The sequence below is a fragment of the Panthera leo genome, chromosome B3, assembly GCF_018350215.1.
Source record: "Panthera leo isolate Ple1 chromosome B3, P.leo_Ple1_pat1.1, whole genome shotgun sequence".
NCBI classification, from domain to species: domain Eukaryota; kingdom Metazoa; phylum Chordata; class Mammalia; order Carnivora; family Felidae; genus Panthera; species Panthera leo.
The window spans coordinates 142,366,893-142,392,975 of NC_056684.1; the positions used below are offsets into that span (position 1 = coordinate 142,366,893).

At 37.6% G+C, this 26,083-nt stretch overlaps 1 long non-coding RNA gene, 11 other non-coding genes and 3 pseudogenes across 12 annotated transcripts; all 15 read left to right on the forward strand.

The window, feature by feature from the left end:
- Positions 1 to 862: 862 nt before the first annotated feature.
- Positions 863 to 937, forward strand: LOC122223404. Its single transcript, XR_006204281.1, has one exon. It is a non-coding gene; the product is annotated as a small nucleolar RNA SNORD113/SNORD114 family (small nucleolar RNA).
- Positions 938 to 3,633: 2,696 nt separating this feature from the next.
- On the forward strand, positions 3,634 to 24,596 carry LOC122221445. Its single transcript, XR_006203227.1, has 13 exons — positions 3,634 to 3,669; positions 4,178 to 4,264; positions 5,159 to 5,242; positions 6,174 to 6,255; positions 7,344 to 7,426; positions 9,203 to 9,287; positions 15,802 to 15,943; positions 16,587 to 16,672; positions 17,589 to 17,676; positions 18,570 to 18,643; positions 21,598 to 21,680; positions 22,595 to 22,680; positions 24,525 to 24,596. It is a non-coding gene; the product is annotated as an uncharacterized LOC122221445 (long non-coding RNA).
- LOC122223400 lies at positions 4,604 to 4,678 on the forward strand. The gene has a single exon (XR_006204277.1). It is a non-coding gene; the product is annotated as a small nucleolar RNA SNORD113/SNORD114 family (small nucleolar RNA).
- Positions 5,591 to 5,665, forward strand: LOC122223406. The gene has a single exon (XR_006204283.1). It is a non-coding gene; the product is annotated as a small nucleolar RNA SNORD113/SNORD114 family (small nucleolar RNA).
- LOC122223408 lies at positions 6,805 to 6,879 on the forward strand. Its single transcript, XR_006204285.1, has one exon. It is a non-coding gene; the product is annotated as a small nucleolar RNA SNORD113/SNORD114 family (small nucleolar RNA).
- On the forward strand, positions 7,758 to 7,829 carry LOC122223443. Its single transcript, XR_006204316.1, has one exon. It is a non-coding gene; the product is annotated as a small nucleolar RNA SNORD113/SNORD114 family (small nucleolar RNA).
- LOC122223444 lies at positions 8,662 to 8,729 on the forward strand (annotated as a pseudogene).
- On the forward strand, positions 9,908 to 9,979 carry LOC122223403. The gene has a single exon (XR_006204280.1). It is a non-coding gene; the product is annotated as a small nucleolar RNA SNORD113/SNORD114 family (small nucleolar RNA).
- LOC122223407 lies at positions 16,793 to 16,870 on the forward strand. Its single transcript, XR_006204284.1, has one exon. It is a non-coding gene; the product is annotated as a small nucleolar RNA SNORD113/SNORD114 family (small nucleolar RNA).
- LOC122223415 lies at positions 18,007 to 18,084 on the forward strand. Its single transcript, XR_006204291.1, has one exon. It is a non-coding gene; the product is annotated as a small nucleolar RNA SNORD113/SNORD114 family (small nucleolar RNA).
- On the forward strand, positions 22,004 to 22,075 carry LOC122223396. The gene has a single exon (XR_006204273.1). It is a non-coding gene; the product is annotated as a small nucleolar RNA SNORD113/SNORD114 family (small nucleolar RNA).
- LOC122223429 lies at positions 23,030 to 23,104 on the forward strand. Its single transcript, XR_006204303.1, has one exon. It is a non-coding gene; the product is annotated as a small nucleolar RNA SNORD113/SNORD114 family (small nucleolar RNA).
- Positions 23,985 to 24,055, forward strand: LOC122223424 (annotated as a pseudogene).
- A 348-nt stretch (positions 24,597 to 24,944) lies between the features above and the next one.
- On the forward strand, positions 24,945 to 25,016 carry LOC122223401. Its single transcript, XR_006204278.1, has one exon. It is a non-coding gene; the product is annotated as a small nucleolar RNA SNORD113/SNORD114 family (small nucleolar RNA).
- A 907-nt stretch (positions 25,017 to 25,923) lies between these two features.
- LOC122223448 lies at positions 25,924 to 25,986 on the forward strand (annotated as a pseudogene).
- The last annotated feature ends 97 nt before the right edge of the window (positions 25,987 to 26,083 follow it).

The window sequence follows — 26,083 nt, forward strand, 5'->3', positions numbered from 1 at the left end:
AGACAAATATTAGGAAAAGAAAAGAATAATTTCCTTGTTTTGTGTTTTTGAGTTTTGATTTTGCTGTACAAAATAGCCCAAAGAGGTAATCAGTATACAAGTATAAATAAGTTGAAATGAAGAGAGTGAAGCAAGTTTGCTCTTAATATACATGGTGAGGCGATAAAAGCCATTAACATATACAGAAAACACTGCAGTTCATTGAGAAAACGTAAGTGGTTCACATGTCTTACTCTTTGGCTAAGAATGATACAGAGACCACGAAGAACAGCCAAAGTTCCTATTCTGTGTTAGTGTTAGACTTGATATTGTTCATTTTTTAACAGAAAAATAACAAATACGATCCCAATTCACTGTATTCCTAAAGGACTCACTGAATGTAGATAGGATGTGTGGGTCGATAGAGAGTATCTCAGTCTCGTTGTTTTCTGTTCTGCTTTGTATTATTCCTCAGCATGGATGCACTTGAACTCACTTGGGTGTTTGGCCGTGATCGGATGCTCCATGGATGCCCCTTGCGTGTAAGAGGATGGAGACCAATGTGAGTGACAGTCAGATTCTCCTCCTAGTTTAGGTGGTTTGTACAGGATATTCAGTATCATATTAAAAATTTGAGGAAGTCCAAACACAGCTCAATGGCAAATATGGCATTGTCATGAAACATGTTAACTAATCAATATTGTCCACAATGAGGATCATTAGTGAAATAACTGTAAAGATTCAATAGGCAGATGCTAGGGATACTTAAGGATCTTGTCCTTGAGTTTTGTGATTCCCAGATACTCGTTTTATTATTACTAATGGCTTAATAAATTGACATCAAGCAAATGCAAACGAGAATGAAGAAAAGGAGACCTGAGTGTGGACCCATGATGACAGCTGGTGGCGTATGAGTCACATACGATGACTGCTACGTGTCTGGAAGTCTGAGGTCCATCCAACACAAAAATATCTAGTCAGTTTCGCCTGCTCAAAGTGTTCCTATAGACAGATGTCAGGGACATACAACAACTTTGTTCTTATTCATGAGTTTCTAGAAATATTACAAAATATAAATTTTATAATAAATAAACATTTTATACAAATGTATATATGAATGAATAAAGATGAAGAAGGTTAAGTATTGTTCATTATTAAAACAAGTTGTGGGAGAAATAGTAGTTTTTCTTGAAATATTTATTTATTTATTATTATTTATGTTTGTTTATTTTGAGAGAGGGGGAGAGAGAGAGAGAAAGAGAGAGAGAGGAAGAGAGGGAGAGAGAAAGAGCACGCATGAGTGAGCAGGGGAGGGACAGAGAGAGAATCCCAGGCAGGTGGGGCCTGATGCAGGGCTTGAACTCATGAATCATGAGATCATGACCTTAGCCGAATTCAAAAGTCAGATGCCCAACCGACTGAGCCACCCAGGTGGCCCTCAAATTTTTATTTAAATTCTAGCTAGTTAACATACAGTGTAATATGTTTCAGGAGTAGAATTTAGTGATAGAAATAATACTACTGTAAGTTAGAATGGATAATAAATGGATTCAGTGTATTTAATTAATTAATTTATTTATTTATTTATTTAGAGAAAGAGAGAGAAAGCACGAGTTGGGGCAGGGCAGAGAGAGAGGGAGAGAGCGAATCCCAAGCAGGCTCCACCATTGTCAGTGCAGAGCCCGACTCTGGGGCTCGATCTCAGGAATCGTGAGTTCATGACCTGAGCTGAAATCGAGAATCGGATGCTTCACCGACTGAGCCACGCGGGCGCCCCTATTTTATATTTCTGACTAAGGATGACATAGACAGTGATCAGTGATAGTTAATTATGGAGTCATGGGAATAAAAGGAATATAGTCGATGATACCGTAGTAGTTTTGTGTGGTAGCTACACTTGGGGTGAGCACAGCGTGAGGTAGAAAGAAATTGGATCACGTGTTCTGCCCCTGAAACGAATGTAAAGTTGCGTGTCAACTATACTCAAATAAAAAACAATTTCAATGCCGTGATGCAGATATACCTTGAAAACATTACGCTAAGTGATAGAAGGCAGACAGAGAGGGTCACGTCGTGCACGACTCCACTTATATGAAATATCCCAAACACATGAATCCACAGGGAGAGAATAAGGATTGGTGGTTGCCAGGGGCTGGGACCCAGGGGAGTAGGGAGAGACTGCTTAACGCATATGGTATTTTATTTTGGAGTCATGAAAGTATTTTGAAACTAGGTAGAGGTGGTTGGTGGTTGCACGATATTGTGAAAATACTAAGTGCTGCTGTTTTGTTAACTTTATTTTTTATTATTATTATCATTTTAAAAGATTATTTATTTTGAGAGAAAAAGAGAGCGTGAGCAAGGGAAGGGCAGAGAGAGGGAGAGAATCCCGAGTAGGTTCCATGCCGATGGCATGGGGCTCAATCTCATGAACTGTGAGATCTTGACCTGAGCCAAAATCAAGAGTCAGATGCTTAACCACTGAGCCACCCAGGTGCCTCATGGTTTGGTAACTTTCAATAGCTAATTTTACCTAAATTAAGAAGCGAGACCTTTATAAGAAAAGTCGATTATTAAACTGAGAAACTTAGACATTTGATGTTTATTTTATAGAAGGAAAAAGAGGGGCGCCTGGGTGGCTCAGTCGGTTGAGCGGCCGACTTCGGCTCAGGTCATGATCTTGCGGTCCGTGAGTTCAAGCCCCGCGTCCGGCTCTGTGCCGACAGCTCAGAGGCTGGAGCCTGTTTCAGATTCTGTGTCTCCCTCTCTCTGACCCTCCCCCGTTCATGCTCTGTCTCTCTCTGTCTCAAAAATAAATAAACGTTAAAAAAAAAAAAAAAAAAAGAAGGGGAAAGAAATGTTACCATACGTTGATAAATAACTAAATGACTACCTATATGAATGGTGGAAGTATGGATCAATGGAAAGAATGTCTTAATCTTGTTATCACCTTTTCTACTTGGTACTATTCAGAATGGAACCCCAGGCTGATTTTAGCTTCTGCTCTGATCAAGATTGACATGTTGCTTCAGTGTTGGAGAGAGACCAAGGTGCGTACCGGTCAAAGAAGTCATCTTAGATTGGGCCATTAGTTAAAAGGTATACATTGAATTATTAAAAAGTATGGAACATAATTTGAAGAAGTTAACTATGTCCCAGTGAGAAATATGATACAAAACATGATATTGATTCATCAGTGAAGTGCAACAGAGAGGCCCGTTAATGAAATTAATGAAATAGAATCAGTCTATGTGGGAAATGACTCTACAGAGAGATTTTATTTTATTTTTAAAAATTTTTAATGTGTTATTTATTTTTGAGAAAGAGAGAGAGAGAGCGAGCACGTGTGCAAGGGAGGGAGGGCAGAGAGAGGAAGACACAGAATCCGAAGCCGGCTCCAGGCTCTGAGCTGTCAGCACAGAGCCCGATGCGGGGCTCAAACTCACAAACTGTGAGATCGTGACTTGAGCCAAAGTCAGATGCTTAACCGACGGAGCCACCCAGGCGCCCCGGTGCTATGGAGAGATTTTAGACATTGGGAAGGATCTTCTTGGATTTTGGGAATCACGTGTTTATTTTATTATTATTAACGGCTTAATGATTTATTTGATAGCAATGCAGACGTGAATGAAGAAAAAGACATCCAAACCAGAGCCACTGATGGCAACTGGTGGCACGTGCATATGGATGGTAAATAATATGTGCCTGGAGTACTAAGGTCCAACACAAGACATAATTAGTCAGATCCCCCTTTTGGACGTGCTTCTGTAGACACGTACTAGAAATATACAAAGATCATGTTCTTTCTCTGGTCTTTATCAATTTAGATTTATTATTATAAGTGGATCAATAATAGAACCACTAGTGAAATATAAACAAATAGATAAAGAAAAAGAGAGTGAAGCATTGTCCAGCTGTAAATGTATGTGGTAAGGCAAGAATTGTTACTACAGATTGAAAACACTGATGCCCCTTAAGGAATAAACGTATCAACAGTGTCACCTCTTTGACCAAGTGTCATAAAAACTCGTACGTAAGAGTTTGAGTTTTTAGGTCAGTCTCGAATCTGAGGTTGTTCCTTTGGTTAACAGAAAGAAAATTAATAAATATCTAAATGATAGGATGAATGAAATGCGGAAAAGAAGAATCGTTTCAGATCAGGTCTCATATTTCACATACTCTGTTTTGTATTCCCCAGGATGGACATACGCAAGCTGGTCGAAGAATTCTTCCATGGTCACAGTCCCTGTGGTTGCACCTGTGTTCCAGGTGTGCATAGCCCAATGTGAGTAGTCAAGTTCATGTTTTCATGTGACAGGCTTTAAAAATGGGGGTATTTACTGTATTGTTGATAGAATGAATAGAATTCAAAAGGCTAGCCATGGCCGATGATGAATATGGAAGTATTACCAAGTATTATGTTTATGAACCCATTTATGATAGACTAAGACTAATGAATGAGAGAGAGATATCAATATGATAGATGAATCTATGGGCAGATATGGAATATTCAAGGTCCCTTATTCATTTTTGTGGTGAATCTTAGGGTTTTAAAAATTAATATTAGTGAATTCAGCCATTAATGAAATAACATCCAGAAAATGAAGAGGAAGAGACTGAGATATGGACCAGTGATGACGGCTGGTGGCGTAGGAGTCATGGACGATGAATACTACGTGTCTGGAACTCTGAGGTCCAACAGGAAAGGAAATACAGTCTCTTACCTCCGCTTGACATTCTTCTATGGACTGATGTTAGGAATATAAAGGGACTGTTTTCTTAGACTGTTTTCTTGAATTTTGATTGTTTTACTATCAATGGATCAATTCAAGAATCAAGGTACAAATATTAATAAGCCAAAATGAGGAGCGTGGAACATATGCACTCAGTATACGTGGTGAGGCAATAGAAACTATTCAAATGTATTGAATATACTGAATCCCATTAAGGAGAATGAATGGTTCACGTGGCTCACCTCTTTAGTGAACAGTGATAGAGAAGTTCTCATTCTGGGTCTATAGCAAGTAGGAGGTTACTCACTTTTTTAATAAAAAAATAATAAACATTATTCTAAATTAGTGTATTTCCAAACGATTGACTCGATGTAAAGTGGAATGTGCAGAACGGTGGACATCATGTTTCAGTCTTGTTTATATCTACTTTGCTTTGTGCTTCTCAGAAAGAAAACACCTGCGCCGATTTAAGCGTCCATCATGTTTACGCACTCCAGGGTAGCCTCTTGTGTGGGAGCATGAAGTCCAACGTGCGTAATCATCAAATTTCTTGTCTTGGTTTGGAGGGTTTGTTCAGGGTGTCACTGGAATTGTTTACAAAGTCTTTAATGTAAGAGAAAAGGCCAACTATGGCCCAGTGACAAAGTCGAAGCTGTATGAGACATTATGTTGATCAACCCACCATTACGGCAATGAGGGTGGTTAATGAAGAAGAAGTGTATTTAATTAGGCACTGATTCTCAAGAAAAATGATAGAAATACTGAAGGCTTTTGTCCTCGCTCTTTGAGATTCATAGATACTTACTTAGTTACTATGAATAGATTGGTGAAGTAACATAGGAACAAATGGAGGTGAAAAGGGCAAAGTGGACCAGTCCCGGACCGATGATGACAGCTGGTGGCGTAGGAGTCCTACACGATGAATGCTACGTGTCTGGAAGTCTGAGGTCCAACACAAAGGGAAATCTAGCCTATTTCCTCTTTTTTCAGATGATCCTACGGTTCGATGTTAGGAATATGCAAAGAAATGGTTCTTGTCATTTTGGATTCATGGGTTTCTACATTATTAACCTAAATGGATCAGTGACAGAACCAATAAAAAAAATCTGTAAATAAATAGAGGACAAAGACTTACCCCCTGTGAATATATTTGGTGAGGCAAGGAATTCTGTTAATACAAACCAAGGAACCTGATGCAGGCCGAGAAATAAACGGACCAAAGGTGTTAGCTCTTAGATGTTAGCATGTAGATGCTGATACTGAGAAGCAATGTTCAAGTTTGTAAGCCTGGGTCATTCTCAGGTTGCGGGTGTTAATTTTGTGATGTATTTGCTTATAATTTCATATGTATACATGTCGTTAAAAAATAATACCCAGGCAGCTGGAAAGATGAAATGAGGAAAATAAGACTAGTAGAGAAGTTTCAGTTTTTAATTGTCCGCTCTGGGTTACACTCCTCAGAATCAACACATTCCAGCTGATTCAGATTTTCTACGGTCAAAAGGTCTGTGATTTCCTGTGTGTTTGGGCCATGGGGATGAATGTGAGTAAAGGTTACAGTTCTTGTATTTGTTTAAGCAGTTTTTAATTTCTATTTATTTATTAAAACATTTTTTTTAAATGTTTACTATTTTTGAGAGAGAGACAGAGCACGAGCGGGGGAGGGGCAGAGAGAGAGGGAGACAGAATCCGAAGCAGGCTCCAGGCTCCGAGCCGTCAGCACAGAGCCCAACATGGGGCTCGAACCCATGAACTGTGAGATCAGGACCTGAGCCGAAGTTAGTTGCTCAATGGACTGAGCCACCCGGGCGCCCCAAGCAGTTTTTTTTCTTTAAAAAAGGTATTCACTGTATTGTTAAAAGTGTGAAATATAATTTAAAACACTAAACACGGGAACTGATAAATATGGGCGCTAACATTTGCTAATGCATATGTGAAGTGTTGATGATGATGATCCTATAGGCAGACGTAGACTATTCACTGCTTTTATTATTGAATTTTTGTGAATCCCAGGGTTTTAAAAATTATCATTAATAGATTAAGGAATTAGTGAAGTTACATACCTGAGAATGAAGAAAAAGAAGCCTAGATCTGGACCAGTGATGATAGTTGGTGGCGTATGAGTCATGGATGATGAATATGATGTGTCTGAAACTCTGAGGCCCAATTAAAAAACCAAATAAAGTCTCTTCTGTGTGAAGCGGTCTTATGTACCGATGTTGGGGGGGGGGAGCAGGGCCCTTTTATTGGTTTATTTTCATGACTTTTGATTCTACTGTAATAAATGGCTAAAAGTAGAATCAATCTGCAAGTGTAAATGAGATTAAGAGGGCGAAGCATGTCTAATCTTTGTAAAAATTATTAACGTTTATTGAGAATATTAAAGTTTATTAAGAAATGTGTTTCCAGTGTCTTACCTCTTTGGCTAAGAATGATAGAGACAGTAAATCACAGTCAACATTCTCATTCTTAGTCTGTGTCAGGTTTGATACTGCCTCGTTTGTTTAGAGAAAATAATAAATATGACCCTAACGTACTATATTCCTAAGTGACAGACTAAGTGAAGTTAAAATAGTCACATCCACAGAGCGTCTCTCAATCTTGTTATGTGCTCTGCTTTTTATTCCTCAGGTGCACACACGTGAACTGATTAAGCACTTGGCTGTCAACAGGGGCTCCACTGGTGGTCCTTATGTTGGTGCATGTAGACCAAGGTGAGGACTAGTCAAATCTATCTCTTGGTTTGGGTTGTTCGTTTAGAGTGTTCATTGTAACATTGTGAAATGGTATTAAGTATATTCAAAGAGGCCTAGCCAGTGCTTTGAGGATAAATATGGACTTGATATGAAATGTTCTGTTGAAGATATTTAATGAAGGAGGCATATTCAGTGAGGCGAATGATCCTATAGATAGACATTAGGGACATTAAGGCTCTTGTCCTTGAGTATTTGTGATAGATAGATATTTATTTTATTGTTATCAGTGAATTGATGAATCGAGGAATAAACAAATAAAGACAGAAGGAAGGAAAGGGAAAGTCAAGGCTGGACCACTGATGACCACTGGTGGCGAATGAGTCATATCTGATGTCCATTCCTTCTGTTTGACGTGGTTCAATAGACACTTGTCAAGATTATACAGAGATCTTGTTCTTGGTCTTTGGGTTCGTGAATTTCACAAAATCTTATTATGAAGGAATAAATAAATGTATAAGTTAAAATAAGGAGGAAGAGACTCAAGTAGTGTTTATTCTTAAAATGCATAGTATGGGAAATAATACTAATATGAATTGAAATTGATATTAAATGGATTAAGTGTACTGCATCTTTGACTAAGGCTGATATAGACTATGATAAGTAATCATTACTTCTCTGAGTCAGAACTCTGATGTGTAATTTGTTAAGATGAAAATAATCTAAATGTTACCATTAATAAATAAATACCCAAATGACCATGTATATGACGGCTAGAAATAATGAATCAGTGGAGAGAATGTCTCAGTCTTTTTATCATTTTCTCTGCTGGCTACTCTTCAGAACAGATGCCCCAAGGAGATTTCAGCTTCTGTCATGGTAAAGATTGTCAAGAGACCAAGGTGACCAATGGTCAAAGTTCTAGTCTTCGTTTGGGTCATTTGTTTAAAGGTATTTATGGTAGTATTAAAATGGAATAAATATAATAAAAATTTAATGATGTCCACATGTAAATATATATGAAATATTATATTAATTCTTCAATAATGGAATATGTTAACCAATCAACCTTAAAGTTGATTACTCAAAGAGATATAGTTAGTCCATGTGGGAAATGATTCTATGGACTATGATCAGAATATTCAAATATCTTCTTGTTGGGTTTGGAAATCATATATTCATTATATTATTATCAATGAATTAATAGCCTATTCAATATAAATTTAGAAATGAATGAAGAAAAAGACATTCCAATATAGACCAGTGATCACAACTGGTAGCATGTTAATTAGGAACGATGAATGTCTGGAGCTCCAAGGTCCAACACAAAACATAGTTAGCTGAGTTCCTCTCTTGGAAATGATACTATAGACAGGTATCAGAAATATACAAAAATCATGTTTTTATTTGGGTTCATAGATTTGGATTTTATTATTACTGGTGGATCAATGATGGGACCATTAAACAAATAAAAAATAGAGAAAGAAGAAGAATATTACACATTGCCCAACATGGGTGACGCAAGAAATATTACCAATAACAATGAAAAAAGACACTGATGCCTCCCAAGAAATGAATGAATCTTTGCCTAAGGATCATATAAACTCTGATAAGTAAGAGTCAGTTGTATTTCCTGGGTTAGTCTCGAGTTTGTTTCCTCTGTTAAGAGAACAAAAGTCTACATCACGAACATTTTACAGGTACCTGAATGACTAAGTAAATGAAATGTGGTTCGCAAGAGGCAATGGGATAAGGTCCCAGTGTCCTTCATCGTCTGCTCTGCTCTGTACTCTTCAGAATGGACGCACTCACGCTGATTCAGGCGCTTCCATGGTTACGTGCTTTCTGATTGCATACGTGTGTTTGGAGCATAGAGACCAATGTGAGTAGTGGTTGAAGTGTTTGTCTTTCTAGTGTCCCTTTTTTTTTTTTTAAGATGTTAACTATATGTCGTTAAAAAGTACAAATTGGGGGCGCCTGGGTGGCGTAGTCGGTTAAGCGTCCGACTTCAGCCAGGTCACGATCTCGCACTCCGTGAGTTCGAGCCCCGCGTCAGGCTCTGGGCTGATGGCTCGGAGCCTGGAGCCTGTTTCCGATTCTGTGCCTCCCTCTCTCTTTGCCCCTCCCCGTTCATGCTCTGTCTCTCTCTGTCCCAAAAATAAATAAAAAACGTTGAAAAAAAATTAAAAAAAAAAAAAAAAAAAAAAAAAAGAAAAGTACAAATTGTAATCAAGCAGGGGCAACTATGGAATTGATTCTATCGATTAAAAGGGGTTGATTGTATTGATTAATGCATACACGAAAAACGCTAATTAATGAGAGCCATACATCGATCCTTTTTGTCTCCTATATGAGAGTGAAAATGATCTTACAGACGGATTAGAGATATGAAGCCTCTTTTTGTGTTTTTGTGAATAAGAGGGTCTTAAAATTATTATTCGTGAATTAATGAATTAGTCGATAAATAACGTACAACTGAATGAAGGAAAAGAGGGACAATAATGGATCGATGATGACCACTGGTGGCGTATGAGTCCTATACGATGAATACATGTCTGGAACTCTGAGGTCCCAATGAAAGGCAATCTAGTCCAGTGCCCTTTGTGAAGCGATACCATTAGACAGATACCATGAATTTAAAGGGATCATGTTTTGGGTTTATGTTCATGCATTCTCTATTTTTAAGGAGATAATCAATAATGTATAAACAAGCAAAGATTAAGGTCATGAAGCATTGTCCAATTACAAAAATATGTAGTGAGACAAGAAATGCTATTAATATATATTGAAAACACACTCCCATCCACCAATAGTAAATGATACAGAGGTGTTGCCTCTCGGGCTAAGGATAGTATAGCTGTAGTGTTAAATAGTAATTGGCAATGTTCATAATCCATGTCAGCGGCAAGGTCATTATTGTTCTTTTATTAGGAGAAATTAAATAAACATTCCTCCCAACTGCAGATTCCCGAAATGACCCACTAAATGAAAGATGGGATGCAAAGACCAGTGGAAATTAGGTGTCTAGCTTTTTGTTATCATCCGCTCTGTTCTCTGCAGAGTGGATGCACTCAAGTTGACTTAAGCATCTTCCATGATCACAAGTTCTATGGCTGCATCTATGTGTTAGAGAGTGGAAATCAAGAGAAGTAAGAGTCAGTGTTCTCTCAGTTTGGGAGGCTTGTTTAAGGGTATTCGCTGTGGTATTAAAAATGTGAAATATAATCAGCGAATGCCAACCATTGCCCCCAAATGCCATTAACGTGAAGCGTTGTGTTTATTAATCCATATACGACACATTGAGGTCAGTTAATGAAAGAAATGAATTGCTCGGGGAAATAATTCTATAGACAGATGTTACAGATTAGTTCATGCCAACCGTGCACTAATGATAAAGAGTTTGAAATGAGCATGTTGGCTAATCCATACTCAATACTGAGGTCAGTTAGCAAAGCAGATCTAGACTATTTTCCCTGTAGAAAATGATTTTATGTACCAAAGTTAGGGGTATTAAAGCTATTTTTAAAAATCTCATGGGTATTTTTTATTAGTGAATTAGTGAATTAATCTCTAACAAAATTATAATTCAGTGAAGGAAAAGAGTGATATCTGGACCAATACTGAGGGCCAGTAGCATATGAGGCAAGGTTGAAGAAGGCTGATCTACAACTTTGTGATTCAATGCAAATCCAGTGCAAAAATAAATCTAGTCCATTGCTTCTGTGATAAATGGTCCTGTAAGCAGTAGTTAGAGATATTCAAGAATATTATTCTCGGGCTTTTGAGTTTCACAAATATTGACTGCTTATTAAAAATTAATCAATGCAATAATAACTAAAAATGTATGAATGAAGGAAGGGAAAATAGGGCCAAATGTGGAATAGCTATAGCATATGTAATGAAACTAACATCATTACCAATCCATTTCTAAGGAACAGAAGTCCATTAAAAATTTATGAAGGCGTTTACACCTCATCAGAAGGGATGTGTGGACAGAGGTGTGTAATTGTTGATGTTCACGTTCTGTGCTGTCTTTGGCTTGCAGGTGTTTTTGTTTTCATTTTTTTAATTGAGAAATAGGGGGAAAGTTTATATAATATAATCAACTAACTATATTAAGGAGGCTCAAGCATGAACCAGTGACAAAATTGAGTCATATAACAAGTTATGATCAATCCAACTGGCTTCACTGTGTTCCATTGGTAATCATTCCACAGTGTATATGTAAATCAAAAGCCACATGGTACACTTCAAATAGATACAACTATATTTATCAATAATTTCTCAGTAAAATTGGAAAAAAAGTATGTAGTCCTTTGTCATTTATGAGAGTGAGCAGCTGGAAACAGTTATTATTAATTAGTGTTATCCCGAGTTTGTATACAACAGTACACATTTTATCATTATAGATTAATAAATAAGTTAATAACTTAATAATATAAAAGGGAACAAAGCACATGGCCAGTGATAAGCATGCCGTGATGCATGGTCCATCAGTTCTATTCACGTTTTGTCCCTCGTAAGAAACAAATCTCAGCTCTCTCCAGGTTGAGTCAGGGGAACTGCACAGGTAACACACAACAGCATTTTTAGTCTGGGTTTCATTAAACAGTTTTCATTATGGTTTAAAGTGAATAGTTTTGTCAATGTGTTTATGAATTAAAGAATGAATGAATGAATATTAAATCTATCGATACAGTTTTTTTTAAGGTTTGAAGATTTTACATTCACTTTCATAAATATTTATAATTCCTTCTTGGGTTTGTACCACAGTGTATAAACATTCTTCTGTGGTAGAGATCTAAGTTGTTAATTCAATGAAGCAACTCATAGAAAGATGTAAGGTGTAGTTTTTGTATGTGCAGTGGATAGTGGGTTCATGGTTGTGCTTATATCTTTAAAGAATGTACAAGTTAAATGAAAAAGTAGGAAAGTTCTCCAAAAAATTAACCATCCTACGATCTATAGTTCTAGTTATAGAACTATCCTATGATCCAGCGGTTGTACTACTAGGTATTTACCCAAAGGATGCAAGAATACTGATTCAAAGAGGCACATGTACCTGATGTTTAAAGCAGCATTATGGGGGACATGATGCATGGGGGACAAGAACAAAGAGGCAAACTATAAAACATACTCTTAACTCTAGAGAACAAACTGAGGGCTGCTGGAGGGGAGGTGGGTGGGGAGATAGGCTAAATGGGTGATGGGTATTAAGGAGGGCACCTGTTGGGATGAGCATTGGGTGTTCTATGTAAGTGATGAATCACTAAACTCTACTCCTGAAACTAATACTACACTATATGTTAACTAATTGGAATTGGTATAAAAACTTGAAAAAAAAAAAAGAGCCAAGCAAGGGCCAATGATGTGAATGGAATGCATTCTGAATGTGTCTTGTGGTTAAGTCACTTCTGTACTATTGAAGTTCATTTCAAAAGGAGATTTGGTATATTACATCCGTGAGAATAAATCTATAGCTAGACAGTAATTTGGAAGAATCTGATGATGGAATCCTGGGAATTTATTGCATTATTCTAAGGGAATAAATGAACAAAACCAGTAGATGACAGATAGGTAGGTAGATAGGTAAATAGACGAAGAGAGTAATTAATGCTGGATTAATTGGGAAGAATGTTGCAAGGTTGACATTTTTGTTTATACAATTGGGAAACATTGCAGTATATTAAGAAATCAGTAGGTTAAAGGTTAACCCCTCTGGGTTGGCGTACTACAACTCACTTGAGTGAGCACCAAAATCACCTGCAAGAGTGGTTAAACTATAGATTTCCAGTCCCACCCTCAGCATTTCTGCTTTGGGAGGATTCAAGGTCGGGGGTGGGGGGGTGGTGGGGATCCAAGGATCTGCATTGCAAATATGTTCGCACAGTGATAATGCGTCATTTAGAAACAACGGTTTGAGAATCACTGCTTTAAGTCAGATGTATGTAATAGTTAATGCCCTTGCTTTGGATCAGTGGTAAGTACCAGGTTGTTTATTTTATTAAGACAAAAAAGAGAGGAAAACTAAGAAACAGACTCTTAACTACAGAGAACACACTGGTGGTTACCAGGGAGGAGGTGGTGGGGGGGGGGGTAAAATAGGTGATGGGGATTAAGGAGTGCTCCTGCGATGAGCACCCAGTGTTGTAGGGAGGTGTTGAATCACTCAACTCCACACTTGAAACTAAGTAATAATAATAATAATAATAATAATAATAATGAAAAACAAGGAGCAAGGTAATAGATACATTAATTAATAAATATCTGAAACTTCAAGCAAATGAAAGGAGAAAGCATGATTCAATGGAGAAAATAGCTCATTCTTTTAACATCATCTTTATGCTCTGCAAACGGATGCACCTGAACTGATTACACATTCTGTGTAGACTCCAATGCTGAGGAACCAACGTTTATGATTAATTTTTAAAAAATGTTTACTTATTTATTTTGAGAGAGAGAGAGGAAGAATGAGTGGGGGAGGGGCAGAGAGAGAGGAAGAGAGAATCCCAAGCAGGCTCCATGCCCAAAGCAGGACTCGATCTCGTGAACCATGAGATCATAACCTGATCTGAAATCAAGAATCAGATGGTTAACCAACTAAGCCACCCGGGTGCCCCTAAAGTTTATGATTACTTTGATGTAGTATTACTTGGGATGATTTTATTTTATTTTTTAAGTTTTTATTTAAATTCCAGCTAGTTAACGTACAGTGTAGGATTAGCTTCAGGGGTACAGCATAGTGATTCAGTACCTCCATACGTCATCCTGGGCTCATCACAACGCGAGCCCTCCTTAATCCCCATCACCTCTTTCTCCCATCCCCCACCCACCTCCCCTACTTGGGATGATTTTAGAAATAGATCAAATCCATGTCACTCCTTTTTAGAACTCTTTAAATTTCTATTTCAGTGTCTCCCTAAACACTCCTTAACTGATAAAGTCGTAAACTATTTTTGTTATGAGGACGAAGCACATAGGAGATGGAACTAGTAGTCAGTGTCTTAGCTCTGATGGGAGTGGTCTAGATATATAAATATGCAAATTACACGAAAAAGGCAAACCATGGACCAATGATGCGAATGGAATGCATTCTGATCTATTATACCTTATGATCAAAACATCTATGATGTACTGAGGTCCCGTGCAAAAAGGGATTGAAGTGTTTATACCTGTGGGAGTGAGCCTATATAGAGATTACAGTAATAGTCAAGGATCATGTTCTTAGTCTTTGGTGCTTTGTGGATTTTGCTTTTATTTCTTTTTGTAATTAAATTTTTTAAAATATTTATTTATTTTTGAGAGAGAGAGAGAGAGAGAGAGAGAGAGCAGGGGAGGGGCGGAGAGGGACAGAGTCACAGAATCCAAAGCAGGCTCCAGGCTCTGAGCTGTCAGCACAGAGCCTGATGCGGGGCTTGAACTCACGAGTGCTGAGATCGTGACCTGAGCCTAAGTCAGGCACTCGACCAACTGAGCCACCCAGGTGCCGCCATTTTGCTTTTATTTTACTCAGTAAATGAGAGGAACAAATATGTCAGTGCATAAAGGTGAAAAGAGTGAGGCATATCCAACTATGAAAATACGTGGTGAGGCAAGAATTACTATGAATATAGCTTGGAACCACTGGACTTCATTAATAAAGAGATCAAGGGGGTTACATTTTGGGTAGGGAGAATACAGATGATGATATGTAATAGTATGTTCTTGCTTTGAGTTAGTGGTGAGTTCAAGTGGTTCATTTACCAAGAGAAAAAGAAGGAAGTACCACTATAAAATAATAAATACCCAAGTGACTAAGAAAACGAATCAGAAAAGTAGGTATTAATGGGAATATTGTCTCAGCATTTTATTATCTGCAGTGATAAGTAGAGGTTACTGAGTCGCGTATAAGTTTTATGTTTGATTAATATTAAGAGAAAAATAAATAAATGTTATTATAAGTTAATAAGTACCTAAATGACTTTGTATATGAATGGTGGAAAGTCTGATCAATAGAGAGGATGTCTCAATCTTTCTAGCACCTTCTTTGCTTCGTCCTCTTCAGAAGGGAGGCTGGAGCTGATTTCTGTTTACGCGCGATCAAGATTAGCACATAGCCTCTGTGTCAGAGAAGAGACTAAAGTCAGTACCAGCCAAGATCTCGTTTTCATTCAGGTCATTTGTTTAAGGGCTTGTACAGTATTATTAAAAATTATTACATTAGTAAAAAAGTTGACTATTGTCCAATAACGAATAGGATATAAAACATGGTGATTGATAATGTGCAACATTGAGATTGATTAACAGAAGAAACATAGTCCATGTGGGAAATGGGTGTATAGGCAGATGCTAGGGACATTCAAGCATCTTGCCCTTGAGGTTGTTTTGTAAGTCATCTAATTTTTTGTTATTGTCAGACAACTAATGATGCAATGGATAACAAATATAGACACAAATTAAGAGAAAAAAAAAAAAGAAAAGAAACCCCAACATGGACCAGGGATGATGGCTGGTGGTATACAAGTCATGGACGGGATACAGGGATACAAGTCATGGACGGTAGGTGGATCAATGTTAGAACCATTTAAGAAATATAAATAGAGAGAGAATGAAGGACTGTCCAATTATGAACGTATGTGGTGAGGCAGGACATACTATTAATAAAAATTAAAAACGTTGATGCCCATTAAGAAATAAATGGATTGTGGGGCACCTGGGTGGCTCAGTCGGTTAAGTGTCCGACTTCAGCTCAGGTCATGATCTTGCAGTTCGTGAGTTCGAGCCCCGTGTCAGGCTCTGTGCTGACAGCTCAGAGCCTGGAGCCTGCTTGGATTCTCTTTCTCTCTCTCTCTCTCTCCTGCTCCTCTCCCTTGCTCGTGAGCATGCTCTCTCTCTTCAAGATAAAAAATTGACAAAAAAAAAAGGAAGAAAATGATCAAGGGTATTACTTCTTTGGCTAAGAATTACGCAGACACAGGTAATTAAAAAGCAATTTTTAAATTCTGGATCAGTTACAAGTTCAAGGTTGTTCCCTTTGTTAGTAGAAAAAAAAACATATATATGTATGTATATATATATCTATATATATAAATGAAAAATTAACATACTCCTAAAAATTGAGTAAATGAAATGTGGAAAGGAAAGGTAAGTGTAGATAAGGGCTTACGTTTCTTTATCAACTTCTCTGCTTTGTACTCCTCAGAATGGATGCACTTGGGGTGATGTGAGCATCGTCCATGGCCACGAGCTCTGTGGTTGCATGTATGCATTAGGAGCGTGCAGACCCATGTGAGTAATAGTCAAAGTTCTTGTGTGGCTTTGGGTGGTTTGCTTAAGAATATCCACTGTATGTGAATGAATGACTTAAGAAACAGTTTAGAAGTGAACGGAGAGAAAGCCCGCCAATCCTGGACCGATGATGACGGCTGGTGGCGTATGAGTCATGGATGATGGTGAATAATGTGTGTCTGAAACTCTGAGGTCCAACCGGGCATTCTCTTTGTTTGACAGGATGCTGCAGGCAGAAGTCAGGACTATGCGAAGATCTTGTTTTTGGCCTCTGTGTTTGTTCATGCATTTTTATTCCATTATTATAATTGGAGGAATGAAAATAAGCAACAAATAGACAAAGATCCATACGGCAAAGCATGCTCTAATTATAAAAATATGTGGTGAGGCAAGACATAGTATTCATAAATTTGAAAAGATTGAAGTCCGACAAGGAATAAATGGTTACATGACTGTTAAGTCTTTGGCTAAGGGTCATCTAGACAAAATAAATAATAGTCAGTGTTCATTTTCTGGGTCAGGGGCAACGTCTAAGTTGTTCATTTTCTTTCTTTTTTTTTTTTAATGTTTATTTCAGAGACAGAGAGAGACAGACCATGAGCGGGGGAGGGGCAGAGAGGGAGGGAGACCCAGAATCTGAAGCAGGCTCCAGGCTCTGAGATGTCAGCACGGAGCCTGATGCAGGGCTTGAACTCACGAACCGTGAGATCATGACCTGGGCCGCAGTTGGTTGCTCAACCGACCGAGCCACCCAGGCGGCCCTACGTTGTTCATTTTCTTAAGAGAAAATGAAATATGTACGGGAGACTCTTCATGAGGGCTTGCCTAGGTCACTGAGAAGTGAAATGCAGAAGCAAAGGATCAATGACGAGGAGGCCGTAATGTGTTATCGTCCTCTCTGCTCTGTACTCCTCAGAATGGACGCACTCAAGGTCATTCACGCGTCTTCAGGTTTATAGAAGCTGTGTGCTTTGCATCTGCGTCTTGGGAGCCTGGACGACAATGTGAGTCGTAGTCAATGTGCTTCTCTTAGATTGAATGTTTTGGCTTTTTCAAATTACTGTATTATTAAAAAGTGTTTAAGGTAATCAAGAAGCCCAAACATACCCATATCGCATTATCACCGATGTGAACCAATATGATGTTAACCGATATGGTAAACACTGAGTTCAGTTAATGAAAGAGTTCATTCTCAGTGGAAATGATCTTATCGATAGATGTTAAGGCGATTCAAGGATTTTGTGATTTTTATTGTGGCGACTTGTGTTTATTTCTATATTAGGTAGTTAATCAATAAACATACCAATCAACAGATAGAAAAAAGAAGCCAGTCCTGGACCAATGATGATGACTGATGATGGCATAGGAGTCATGTGTGATGAATGCTATGTGTCTGGAACTCTGAGGTCCAACAAAAACAGATCTGTTCCACGTTGTTGAAATGGGCCTGTACGGATGTCAGAATATACGAGGGTCTTGTTTTTGGTCTTGGCTTTTATTCGTTCTTATTCTACAAATATAATCAGATCAGTGAAAATAGCAATAAACATATTACAAATAAATAAAGGTGATGGGAGTAAAGCATGGTCTGATTATAAAAATATGTGGTGAGATATGAAGTACAATGAATGTATTTTGCAAACATTGATGGTAAATGAAAATAAATGGTACAGGATGTTTCCCCTTTTTCTGAGTATGAGTAGCGGTCCATGTTCATACTCTTTGTCAGCAGCAATATTGATGTTATTTGGTCACTTAAGAGAACGTAAGATAGATATGATCACAACTTACTAATTGACCCCATGGCTGAATAAACAAAGGTGGAATTAAGGGCCAAGGGAGAGGATGTCTTCATCTTTTTGTTGTTGTTGTTCTTCTGCTCTTTTGTACTCCACAGAATGGATGTGTTCCAGCTGATAGAAGATCATCCCTGGTCGGGTGCACTATGTTTTGGGGAGCATGGAGACCAGTGTGAGTAACGTTCTGTGTTCTTCTTGGCTAGACTATTGTTTTAGAAGAGATTTTCACTGTATTATTAAAAAGCATTAAATATAATCATACGAAATGAATGAAATCTTACCATTTGGATTGACATTGATGGGGCTAGAGAGTGTTATGCTAAGCGAAATGCCAGTCCGAGAAAAACAGTTACCATATGATCTCAATCATATGTGGAATTTAAGAAACAAAACAAACATGGAAAGGGGGTGAGAGAGAGAGAGAGACAGAGACAGAGGCATACCAAGAAACAGACCCTTAAGTGTAGAGAACAAACTGATGGTTAGCAGAGGAGAGGTGGGCGGGGGTTGGGTGAAATAGCGGATGGGGATTAAGGAGGGCACCCGTGATGAGCACCGGGTCTTGTATGGAAGTGTTGAATCACTATATTGTACACCTGAAACTGAATGTTACATTCAGTTACACTGAATGTTAACTAAGTGGAATTGAAATAAATACTTGAAAAAGTTATTTAATAAAATCAAAGAAGGTGAGACATACCAGTGTTAAATATCAGATTAATATGAAACACTGTTGATTAGCGCATATATGAAACACTAAACTGAGTCAATGAGAGGAATTAGGTCTCAGTGGAAATGATTGTGTAGATGGATGTTAGAGATACTAAAGAATATTATTCTTGTTTCTTCGTGTGATTTATTTATATTTCTTTATTAATAAATTAAACTATGAACGAATGTAGGTGGTCATGGAGAAAGAAAGCCAGTCCTGGACCCACCAGTGACAATGGGCGTATATTATGGAGATGTGTCTGGAACTCTGAGGTCCAACACAAATGGAATCTGGTCCAGCCTCCTTTATGAAGGGAACCTATAGATGGATGTCAGGAATGTGCAAGGATTTTGTTCTTGGTCTTGAGTTCATGAAGCTTTAAAATATTATTATGAAAGTGTCAATGGAAGAATAAATAAACATATATAAATGACTAAAGATGGGAACAATGAACCTTTTTTCATAAGCAAAATAAAATATATCCTAAGGAAAATACATATTAGTGTAAGGAATGGATAAAAAAAGGACTGTGTATATTATGTATTTGACTAAGGGTGATTTAGACAGTGATAGGTAATAATCAGTATGTCTCTCAGTCAGGTATTAGTTTGAAGTTTATTTTATTAAGGAGAAAAAGAAATAAATATTACCAAAAACTAATACATGCTCAAATGACTATGTAAATGAATGGTGGAAACTATGGAGACAATAACTCAATCTTTTATCACATTGTCTGCTTGTCTCATATTTAATCATATCTTCAGAGCGAATTCATTGAGCTGGTTTTAGTATCCATGGTGATTAAGACTGTTATGTTACCTTTGTGTTAGAAAAGACACCAAGGTGAATAACTGTCAAAGATCTTCCCTTGGTGTGGGTGATTTAAGAGCACTCACAGTATTATCAAAAAGTAATAAATACCATCAAAAAATTAACTATGGCCCAATGACAAATGTGATATGAAATATTAATGTTCGTTCATTGATAACGTGCAACTCTGAGGTTGATTAGCGAAAGATATAATCTATGTGTTATATGATTCTACAGATAGAAGTTAGTTAGGTTTATTCAAGGGTCTTTTTCTGTGATTTTATGAATTGCGTATTTATATGTATTATCGAGGTATTAGCAATTCAATCATTACAAGTGTAGAGACAGATGAAGAGAAAAAGGTCCAAACACAGGCCAGTGGTGATGACTGGTGGGGTAGGAATTGTACACGTGAGTGTTACCTGTGTAACTCTGAGTCCACATAAAGTAAGATGTAGCCTATTTTCTGTCGTAAACGATCCCATGGGTCAATGTCGAAATATGCAAAGCTCACATGCTTTTTTTTAGAGATTATTTTATTTATTTTGAGAGAGAGAGAGAGTGCAGGGGATGGGGGCAGAGAGAAAGGGAGAATCCCAAGCAGGCTGGAGCCTGCTGTCAGCACAGAGCCCAACATGGGGCTCGACCCCATGAACTGTGAGATCATGACCTGAGCCGAAGTCGGACGCTTAACCGACTGAGCCACCCAGTCGTTCCACCAAGCGCATCTTCTTATTTTAGATTCATATGTTCAAATTGATTCTTATAAATAAACCAGCAACCAAACCAGTAAAAATGTAAAATACAGATAAATAAGGTGAAACACTGTCCAGCTAGGAATATATGTGGTGACACGGAAGTCTTGCTAATAAAATTGAAAACATTCCTGCTCATTAAGCACTAAAAGGAATAAGCATTTTTGCCTTTTTTACTTAAGAATTATAGGGGCGCCTGGGTGGCGCAGTCGGTTAAGCGTCCGACTTCAGCCAGGTCACGATCTCGCGGTCCGTGAGTTCGAGCCCCGCGTCGGGCTCTGGGCTGATGGCTCGGAGCCTGGAGCCTGTTTCCGATTCTGTGTCTCCCTCTCTCTCTGCCCCTGCCCCGTTCATGCTCTGTCTCTCTCTGTCCCAAAAATAAAAATTAAAAAAAAAAAAAAAAAAAAAAAGAATTATATAGGCACTGACAAATAAGAGGCATTTTTTTTTTTTAATTTTTTTTAACGTTTATTTATTTTTGAGACAGGGAGAGACAGAGCATGAACGGGGGAGGGTCAGAGAGAGAGGGAGACACAGAATCCGAAACAGGCTCCAGGCTCTGAGCCGTCAGCACAGAGCCCGACGCGGGGCTCGAACTCACAGAGTGCGAGATCGTGACCTGAGCCGAAGTCGGCCGTCCAACCGACTGAGCCACCCAGGTGCCCCAAATAAGAGGCATTTATATTGTTCTTGGTCAGTGTCAAGCTGAAGCTTTTCTTTAGCTAAAACAAATACCTCATTACGAAAAATTAACGAGCGTCCCAATGAATAAATGAAATGCGTTACAGAAGAATCAATGGAGATAGGACCTGAAATTTTTTGTTTTCTGCTCTACTTTGCACTCCTTAGAATGGGACCCGTCGAGATTTAAGGATTCTTCCACGGTCACGTGATCTCGGGTTGCATTCATGTGTTAGGAACATGGAGACCATGTGAGTAATAGTCAAAGTTTCAGTCTTTGTTTCAGGGTGTTCAGTGCATTATTGAAAACTGCAGAGTATAACTGATGAAATCCAAATAGCCCACTGAGAGAAATGGGATTAGTATGAAGCATTATATTGATTAATGAATATAATAAAAATTGAGGATAATTAATGAAAGTGATATTGACATGAGAATGATTCTAAATAGATCCTAGGGATTTCTAGGCTCTTTGTGGGTTTCTGCGAATAAGTATTTTTAAAATTGTGATTACTGAATTATGAATTTATCAATAAATAATCTAGAAAAAAATGGTGACAAACAGGGACAATATTGGATCGATGATGACCACTGGTGGCGTATGAGTCGTATACGATGAATACGTGTCTGGAACTCTGAGGTCCAAAACAGATGAAATCTAGTTCATTGTCCCCATTTGATGTTGTCTAGAGGCAAAGATCAGGAATATATAAAGATCGTGGTTTTGGTCATTATGTCCTATTTTTATCCTTGGATAAAATCCTATTTTTATCATTGGATCAATGAAATGATTAATACACAAATGTGTAAACAGATTTAAATGAAGAATATGAAGCCTTGTCCAGTTATGAAAAGATGTGGCGAGGCAAAAATTACTATAATATAGTAATATGTTAATTATATTGCAAAAACTGGTATCCATTAGGAAAGAGATGGTTTGAGGGTGTTACCTCTTTGGCTAAAGTGGATGGCCAGTGTTAAGTGATAGTGTTTATTTTCTTTGGCATGGGCAAGATCGATATGGTTTGTTTACTTACTAGAAAATGAAATATATGTTGTCCCAAACCACTACCTACCTAAATGACTGACTGAAAGTTGGAACACAGGGATGAATGAACCCAAGGTCTCAATCTTTTTAACATCCGCTCTGTCTTGTACCCCTTAGAATGGTCGCACTCGGCTGAATTAGACTTTCCACCATAGTCATGAGCCCTATGTTTGCCTCTATGTGGTAAGAGCATGGATCACAATGTGAGTAATAGTCAAAATTCTTTTCTTGGTTTTGTGGTTTTTCAAAAAGGTTTTCCCCGCCTTATTAAAAAGTTATGAAATATAATTTATGATTGCTGGCATTGGCAAATAATTAGAATGAGGTTACTATGAAGCATTATGTTAATTAATCTATGTAGGAAACATTGAGGTCAATTAATGAATGGTGTACATTGTCAGCGAGAATTCTGTAGACGATATTTGAGATATTCAAGGGACCTATATCGAGTTTTTGCGACCCTTCCCTAGGTATTGTTTGATTATTATTAGTGAACTGATGAAATAATCAATAAACTATGTACACATGATTGAAGATAATCAGGGACATACCTGGATAAATGACAGCAGGTGTTGACATATGAGTCTTTGATGATGAACCCTACGGGTCTGGAACTCTGAGGTCCAGCACAGAAGAAATCCAGTCCTTCCCCCACCCCCCCCCACCCCCCCTGCCCCATTTGCAGTGATCCTTTAGAGAGATGTCAGGCATAAGTGAGTTCATGTTCTTGGCCTTTGTGTACATGAACGTTTAAACGTACCATTATAAAAAATAAATAGGATTAATAACATATAAACGAATAAATATGAAGAGGGCGAAGCATTGCCCCTTGCCAAAATATATAATAGGTAAAATGTTAATGTAAGTCAGAATGGAAAATAAAAGATTCACGTGTCTACGTCTGAGTAAGAAGGAGGTGGATAATGGAAAGTAATAGTTACTGAGTCAGTTATGGCTTCAGCAGTTGATTTATTAAGGGAAAAATCACAATAATGTCATCAATGCCGAAATGGTACGAGCAAGGAGTTGGGGATATATGAATCAATGGAGAGAATATCTCGATATTTTTGTCATCTTGTCTGCTTGTCACTCTTCAGAACAGATGCTTGAACTGATTTCAGCTTCTGCTGTGATCAAGGTTGTCATGCTTCCTTTGAGTATGGAAAGAGGTGAAGGCCAACCTGGTCAAAGTGGCTATCTTGGAATGGGACATTTGTTTAAGGGTAATCAGGGTATCATGGAAGAGTACTAAATTAATAAAAAATCATCCATGGCCTCATGATGAATGTGGTAGGAAACACCGTGTTAATCAATAAAAAATGTACAGGATGGAGGTTGATTGAGACAAGAGTAACAGTCCATTTGGATAATGATTCTGTAAACTGATGTTAGGGATATTCAAGGATCTTATTTTTGGCTTTTTGTGAACCATGTATTATTTTTATAATTATCAATGAATTAATTATTTAATTTGTAAAAAGTGGAAATGAAGTAAGCGACTCAGTCGTGGACCAATGATGGCCAGTGGCGTAGGAGTCATGGACAATGAAACTATATGTCTGAAACTCTGAGGTCCAACACAGAACATAATCATTTGGTCTGTTCCTTCTGTTGAAATTGTTCTCCACAGAGAGATGTCAGGAATAAAATCTTATTCCTGTAATTCTTCATAGCTACAGATTTGTTATTATTAATGGATCAATGATAGAAACCATCAAGCAGATATAAATAAACATATAAGGAAGAGTAGGGTGAGGAATTGTCCAAAGACAAACACATGTGGCAAGGCAGATGATATTATTACTAAAAGTTGAAAACACTGATGCCCCTTAAATAAATAGATAAAAAGGTCATCTCTTTGCACACGGTTGTATAGACATGCCTAAGTGAGAGTTGCTTTAGTGATTGAGTTTTTATAAGATGAAAATATTTAGAAAGAAAAAATAATAAATACTTAAATACTGGGTAAATGAAATATAGAAAGCAAGGATCAATCTAGATTATGTTTCAGTTTTCCTTATCATCTGCTTTGTTCTGCACTCCTCAGAATGAACTGCCTAGAGATGATGCTCCATGGGCATACGTTCGCCTCTGTGTAATAGGGAGGATGGAGATTAATGTAAGTAATAGTTGAAGTTTTTTTCTCAGTTTAAGTGGGTTTAAGGTTATTCACTGCATTATTAAAAAGTGTAAAATATAATTAAGGAAGGCAGCTGTATCTCAGTGTTAAATATGGGATGTGTGAAACACATTGATTAATGCACATAGGAAAAGCTGAGGATATTAATGAGAGAGCTATATTGAGGTGAGATTAATTCTGTATTTAGATTTGAGACTTCAAGCCTCTTTTTTAAAATTGTCCTGCTTAAAAATTATTAGTGAATTCATGAATTCACTAATTAGTGAGTTAGTGAATGATTTGATCAATAAACAAATACGAATCTGTGTAGGAAAAGAGGGGCCATATTGGATCGATGATGACCACTGGTGGCGTATGAGTCGTTCGCGATGAATACGTGTCTGGAACTCTGAGGTCCAACAGAAAATTGGTCTAGGCCATTCCTGTTGTTGAAGGCATCCTATGGACAGATTTCAGGAATAAATAAAGGGTTTATTTTGGTCTTGGTATTCATGTATTTTTGTTTTATTATTATAATTGGATAAATGTGAGAATCAATAAATACATAAATAAACAAATATGAATAGCGTGAAGCGTTGTCCAATTATAAAAATATGTGGTGAGGCAAGGAATACTATTAATATTTTATGGAAACCTCGAAGTTTCCTTAGAAATAAATGGTATTTGACTGTTACCTCTTAGGTTAAGGATGATGTAGACAGTGTAAGTTATATAGACAGTGTTCGTATTCTGTCTTAGTGGTAAGATCCAAGTCGTTTGTTTTCTTAGCAGACTAAATATATACACTAAATTGATGATTGCCTAAATAACTATGTGAACGTTGAAGCAGAGCTCCATGGAGAGAATGTCTCAACCATTTTATCACCTGCTTTGCTTTGTACTCCTTAGAAGAGACACACGGAACCTGATTTAAAGATTCTTCCTTGATCTTGAACTGCAGGGTTGCATCACCTGTTTTAAGAGACTGGAGACCAGTGTAAGCATAAACAAATTTCTCTGTGTTGATTTGGGTTGTTTGTCTAAGGGTATTTACTCTACTCATGAAATCGTTGAAATATAATCAGAGAAGGCTATCTTGATCCTTACTGATAAATAAGAGATTTATGGGAAATATGATATAGATTAATGCATGTATGAAAAACTGATACGTGACTGAGATATAATGCTGCAAAAATGGCTCTAGAAGCATATTAGGGATATCAAAGCCTTTTCGGCGTTTGTCAATAATAGAGTTTAAAAATTATAATTAGCGAATTAATAAATTAATAAACAAGATAGAAATAAATGAAGAGAAAGTGGTCTTTTCTGGATCAATGATGGTAACTGCCGGTGTATGAGTCCCAGGTGACGAGTAATCCGTGTGGTCCAATACAAGAACAATGTGGTCTTTCTCTTCATTCATTTTCACTTCTTATTATAATTGAACCATGAAAGAAGCAATAAACAAATATATGGATCAATTGAGA